Consider the following 7,099-nt stretch of genomic DNA (forward strand, 5'->3'; position numbering starts at 1 on the left):
CATATTTTTTTCTATAGGAAACAGCAGAAAAGTGTTACGATTATTATGTATTCAATATAATCGTTCAAATACGACTTGAAAGACACATTTCAGAAATATCAGACAAGATATTTTGATAAGAATAAAGTCAGATGTGTGTCCGAACTTTTATCGCGAAAGAATTTAATCGCAAAAGTGTGACAATTTGAACACGTCTGATTTGATGTATCGAAGTATCATAATGATCAAAATCGTAAAGATTCGATTATCAACGATTTTCTAATCGCGAAGATTACTTACGTTCTATATGTTACGATTCCCAACGCTTCAACTTATAAAGATTTTATCTGTTTCAAATCATTTTTTTTTCATTTTCTATTTAAACTGTATGCAAAAGTTCAACTGGTAATCAATTTGTAAAAAATACACAAAGTACATATTCGCAAAGATGCAATTTGGAAGATATCTTTGAATAAAGTATTTTCTTACTTTGACACTGAATTTAAACCCAAACTTGTCCCCAATCTTTTTAAAATTTCCTATATATTCTAAACAATATTTCGATACAAAGAAGCAGGATATTTTGTTGCATGTTGACAGTAATAATGAAGACTCTCAGCCAGAGAGTGGCTGTAAGTCACGTGTAAAAATCTATTGCAAATAAACGAACAAACGTAAAAGAACTGACGTAATAGGTGGAATACATTACTCTTCTTTGAGTAAATTTGTACGAAGAATGTTACGTAGACAGTGACAACGACTGTTATCTTATGGTTTCGATAATTATCACACTAACGATGTGATTACCTTTCATTATCTCAATTTATTAGTCCAATAATATCAACTAATTTTGTAACACAACGATGGAAGCATTTGTTTATTCAATTAACAATTGCGTTTTTTATATAACGGTCAAACGGAAATAAAGTAAGAATTTTCAACAGATTGGGTAATTATAGCGTTGTTTCCTTGAGTTCCTGCTAATAAACAAAGTTAATACCTAAACTATCGTTTGTATCATCGGTGATCCAATAAACATTTCTCAGTGTAACAGTAATTTTAACGTTATATAACTTTAACTTGTTGGAAAATATCAAGATATCTAGCATATTTTTATTTAAGCCACTCGAAGCCATTTAAAAACACACTCAATGATATAAATATTATCATTTTAAGGATAATATTTATTTGGGAAATCAAATCAAAACACCGCTCATGTGTTTAACTTTCACCTGTTTGGCAACTTGTTTAAAATTCTTCAATCTCTCGTATTTATTAAACACAACTTTCTCAGCAATTTTGGTATACATAAGTGGTAAATAAAAACGAAGGTATAATTCACTTATAAATACCATTTATCCGCCTTTTAAATCCATAAACGTGATAACTGCTGAAAGTCCATAACGTTCGAACGATAAATGATGTAAGTGGTAAAATGAACAGAAATGTTTTGCTTTCGTTTCTATCAGAAATCTATGCTTTCGACACTTACGTTATTTATCATTTCAACTCTTCGATTAATGCATTTTCTACTTCAATTCGCATCTTTTTATTCCGAACCAATTTCCTGAAAACCTTATCTCCCTTAATTGCATTAGACTCGTAGCAAAACCAACGGCAAGAACTCTAATTGCGTGAACTGTTGTACGAACTAACACGTCCCTCAACGAGCTCAGACAAACGGAGTTCCAGTGTATGGTAAATTCCAGGGAGGCAGGGTAATTTCGAGAAAAAGTTGGCCTCGAAGAATAATTGATTTCTGATCCATGGTGGAAAGAAAGAGGTCGCGTAACCGGCTGCACGTAATTATAGCCCAACATAGCATCTAGTTTCTCGAAAGAAGGCGTCCCGCCTAGGAGGAAGTTGTGTTTCGCGCTGCCGGACGCGACGCGACGCGACGAGAGGAAAGGAACGAAACTCGCGGTAAAACGATGTGTGAGGTCTCTTCCACATCCACGTGTGCCTACCGAAACCGGCGCTTTGTTTCGGATTAAGGAACCGCCCAAATCCGTATTGCGTTACGCGGCCGAGGCACGTATAATCACTCTGAAACGTAAAACCAAATTAACGCGGATTCTGACCATTCACTTGCCTGTCACACGGCTATCGTCGTTGGATTTCTTTATCCAATCGTCTCTTTATCAGCCGACCTACGTTCCTCCCTTCGTTATTTCATCATTTCTCTTGCATAAACTCGCTTGTAAGTATAGTGGTTATACAAAATATTGGTATGCCACTGTATTTATTACAGCTAGGATTTTCATGCATTTAAATTTAAATTTAAATCTAAATTGAAATATGTAAAAATATATATAAAATATTCAAAGTAAGATATTCGTCACGGTTTTTAGTAGGTGAGACAAATCTCCATTTAGATTCTATTTCGTTACGCGTACCTATAAAAATGTAAATTCGCACAAAAGTCGACTTTCAATACTTACATATTAGTCGATTAATTAGATCGAAGTATATTAAATTTTGTTTCGCTTGGTTACTAGTACTCTCGTATAAAATTTCATACTATGAAAATGAAATACAGCATATGATGGAAGATGCTTCATTGAAAAATAATAGCGTGTGCCAATACTGTTTGTAGACGCTACATTCTATATTCTTCATTGATGAAATTTACTTTCACAATATTACTGAGTCGTTTCATCGTACAAGCTGCATCTCTAACATATCGGAAACTTGACGGGAAATTAATGAAAATCATTGTGAGTTTAATCATGCTTTCTCATCTACAGACTATATTTTCTATCTAATATTTATTGATTGATTAGCGATTTAGAACCTGAATAGAATTTAGAATGATACATCGACAGTTTCGTAGTAACAAAAACGAATAGGAATATGAATATAAGTTCAGAACTTGTCATTTATTATATAAATAATTTGTCAAAAATATGCAATTACATAATTGGGTTATAAACGTATTTTTAATCGCTGCAAAAATAAAATATTCGAGACACATCGTTTGATGATTTTATCAAGCACGCTATATCTTCAAATCTCAATGGATTACTTAGTTTTCTATCTTTTTTTATTATGGCCCGTTGTTATATGTATACTGTGTGCTTTGTTACAGGATACTGTACCGACAGAATAGTCTAAAGATTTATCCAATAAATGTTATTTTTTCAAAATTTGCAATTTATACTATTATTTATTATTAGGTACCGTCGACCATTAGGTAGGTTTCACGTTTATTCAGTATGGATTTATTTCCGCTTAATGTGTTCAAAGTATAGAATACTCATCAATTAATTACGTTAATTGAACAATTTATATTACGGTTAAACGTGAAATCCATTTCAACACCTAAGAAACAAACACTTGAGAATATTTCGATTTGTCGATGATAAGAACGTAAAAAGTTTTCTTAATTGAGGTAGATAAAATCAATGTGATATTGAGCAAAACATTTGATTGAAATTTAATTGCAACGAAGAACCGTTTTAATACTATTTTATGTAAATATTCCGTGTTCATGTAAGTTTTGTAATGTTGCAGCAAAGGTGTAGTTGTCAAAGAAATCACGTTAATATAGAGTGATAAACGATCAATTATAGAACTATATAAATATAAAATATAAACGTACTATATAAATATAAACCATATACGTACATATTGTTGAAAAATTCACTGATACATAAACCAATAATATTATGTAATTATTAGGCATAGAAAATATCCCTTACTTTAAATGTAGCTAATTTATTGCTTTTTATCATGTTTATAGCATCAAGATATAATTTTGAAAATAAATGAATCATCTCAATAATGTTACTGCAACAATGGAATTCTAATAACATCACATTGACCTACATAATTAATTGGTAAGAATGCTGAGGCACGTGTCATGATATTGTAATAAAATAAATAATATATATCGTAATAAAGATAGTGCCAATAATTATTAAATGTAATATCAGATTTAAAAAAGAAATACTGATCTCGAAATAAGCGACATCTTGGTAATCGTAAGAAGTGTGAGATCCGGAAACAAGGCAAGCTATATTTCATTGTGTAAAATTTTAATCTGCTCTGTAATGATAAATAAACGTGTCATTATTGTAATTTGAGGAATTCAGAGAATACGTGTTGCCTGGAAATCGGTACTTTGGTATTTCCCTCTTGCATCCGGGTACACAGGTTCCAAAATATCTTCTCCTTCAATTTAAAAAATAAACAGTTTATTTACACTGAATTTTTACCTCAGTAATGCGTAAAAGTATTAGCACACAGATTCTGTTTTAAAATTCCGTGTAAATCCATAAAGCTTGGAATTCTTTACCTGATATTTTCTTTTTCTTCGTGTAACTTTTAAGCCTAAGATTTAGATATGTTATAATTCATGATCATAAACAGCTAAATACAATAAATAATAATTGCAATTAACAGTTGTAAAATCGATACTAGAATCAATTCTACAACCGTTTCAGAATAAATATGATACTAAAAGAATAATGACTCGAAGAAGCAACGTAAGAACTTATATAACAATAATCGAAATCTAACGTTACAAATATTCGCTCCTTATAACATTTATTTAGAATAAAAAATCGATGGAATACCATATCTTCAAAACCTTATCTATGACATTTATATGTAAAGTTTAAAATTGGAAATTTGTGCAAATAAGAAACCTTGATGAGAATCTTTTTGTAAGAGAATCCGATCTACGTTATTTTCATAAATTTGCCGTAAATAAATTTCAAATGGATTCGAAACCTATATTTCGATGTATTTAATAAAGATCAAATAAGCAATTATTTTTGTTTAAATATACATAGGAGCGTGCAAGATATGTTCATATAGTATCACTCTTGTTCAAAGATATATATTAAATTTCATATATATACATATATATACATTAGATCGATCGCAGGCAAACGTCTCGCGAACGAATTCTTGACACAATGTTATGCGAGAATAACGTTCTTATTAACGAGCCATTTCACGGTTAATTTGTCGTAATTGCCAGGGAAGCGCATTGCGTTTGTTGCGCGAACAGCGGCCCGATTTGACGGCTCGGTATGATTTACGCGCTGGAGATAAAGAGTCTTCGATTAAAGCGCGCCTCCTATCCCGAGGGCGTATTGAGGCGTTTATAATGCAATTACGTTTCGTTTCTGTCCTGACCTTTCCCCGCGGCCTTCTGTGACCAACATTTCCTCTTATCGTGTCATTCGGAACGGGCAACTTTATTGCTCTGCCACGAATCGATGCGTATTACAAGCAACTTTTCACGCGCCAACACCACGTTGCAACGAATACGATTAGCAGAACTACTGCATTGAATTAACGAGCAATTAATGGATTCTATGAAAATTTCTCTTTCGAAGCGATGAATTATGAAAGAACCAAGAAGGAATAAATTAATCTCAACGAAGGGTTCGGTCAAATTCTTCGCTTCGATCAAATTTATTGCGAAATTTTTAATGAAATACATAAATAAACTATAGGACTGAAATGAAACGAATTATTAACGTAATATCCTATATTGTTATATATAGAGATACGGAACTTATATCCTTAATCCTGCCATGAAGGTTCTTAAAAAATCATTAGCATACAAGTGGAACGGGATGTCATGCATATTAATAATTCTTAATGATTCTTAATATGTATTTTGTTTCTTCTTCTTTTACATTCTTAGATATTATAGGTAGGTTCTTCCATGGTTTTTTAAAAAAAAGTTTTCTAACGATAGAAGAATACGATTCGTTCAGAAATTATTTAAAGGATCAGGATTAAAAATCTATTTATCTATATCGTGCAATTTGCCTTACTGCTTTGATTTAGCAATAGCATAGATCAGTGTAACTTTTTAAATTTATTTCATTGCCAAATATGTAAAAGAAGATTCGTGTATGTCATCAAATCGTTACAGTTACGTAACAACTTCGACATTTGAAACATTTTGATTTAAAATAACGTTGTGTTTTTGTACCAATAAAATAATATGAATAGTCGGTATATACGTTGTAAAAGCAATGCACTGATTTGGACCAAAAGTATTAAAAGTAACTGTATAAATAAATAGTAATTAAAGATAATGTAAGAAAAAATGAAAATCTTAATTTTGAACTACATTCTCCTTTATTTTATATGGATATCATTTTCTTAAAACACGATGTTATACAGAATTTATTTAATTTATCGTAGTTATTAAAAAAAATCACAATGTTTTTACAGTTGTTAAAAAGCTTTGCTATCCACTGATCATTTGGAAACCTCTAATTCAATAGCTGATAACACAGATTTCTTCATACCATTCATACAACATATATTGTATTATCTACGATCGATAACACTCATATCATTGACCTGATGATTGACCATTGATCTGATGACCTAACCATTGCCCAACAGACAAGATACAGAACATTAATTAAATCATTCACTATGGCAAGTCTGCGATTGAATGTTACGTCTATTCCTGTGCCTCGTCTGTGTCTCAACTATATACATGTATATGTATATCACGTGTAAATATTGTAGAGATTTCTTTTATCGACATCATTGATCTTCAGCAGTTGAATTTTTTAATATATACATACTTCGCAATTAAAGTTTACAATAAAGTTCGAAGAACTTATACATTAGAATATCAATTTAAACTTGTTTCTTATACATTACAATTTTATCCAGTGTACTTATGTTAAAATTGGGATGCATACGACAATAATAGGGATCTTTCTATTATTATAAAATTTACATAATGAAACTTATGTTGGTAGAGATAATGAAACATTTGATAATTATATATTTATAATCCATTTATTATCCAAAGTATATTGTAAAAAAAAATATTTGCCAGGTGTGGGGTTCGAACCCACGCTCCCAATCGGGAACCAGAACTTAAGTCTGGCGCCTTAGACCGCTCGGCCAACCTGGCGAGTTGATGAACATCGTTCTCATTATGAAACATGTCATCCAGCCTAGCACATCATTACCAAAATTCACAGTTTATTATGAATACCAAAATGTAACAAAAAATTGTATCCTTGGTTAAATAAACATCATTAAAATACCAACAATTAATAAATGTTGCTCATCATTGAACTCTATGAAATATAATAATAGATATATTCAGAAAGAGTTTAATCGTCAT

General features: G+C 31.2%; 1 non-coding gene across 1 annotated transcript; it reads right to left on the reverse strand.

Annotated features, from left to right (window-relative positions):
• Window positions 1-6,799: 6,799 nt before the first annotated feature.
• On the reverse strand, window positions 6,800-6,883 carry TRNAL-UAA (transfer RNA leucine (anticodon UAA)). Its single transcript has one exon. It is a non-coding gene; the product is annotated as a tRNA-Leu (tRNA).
• Between the last annotated feature and the right edge of the window lie 216 nt (window positions 6,884-7,099).

Source organism: Bombus flavifrons, chromosome 8 (genome assembly GCF_040668555.2).
Source record: "Bombus flavifrons isolate JBK064 chromosome 8, iyBomFlav1_principal, whole genome shotgun sequence".
Lineage (NCBI taxonomy): Eukaryota > Metazoa > Arthropoda > Insecta > Hymenoptera > Apidae > Bombus > Bombus flavifrons.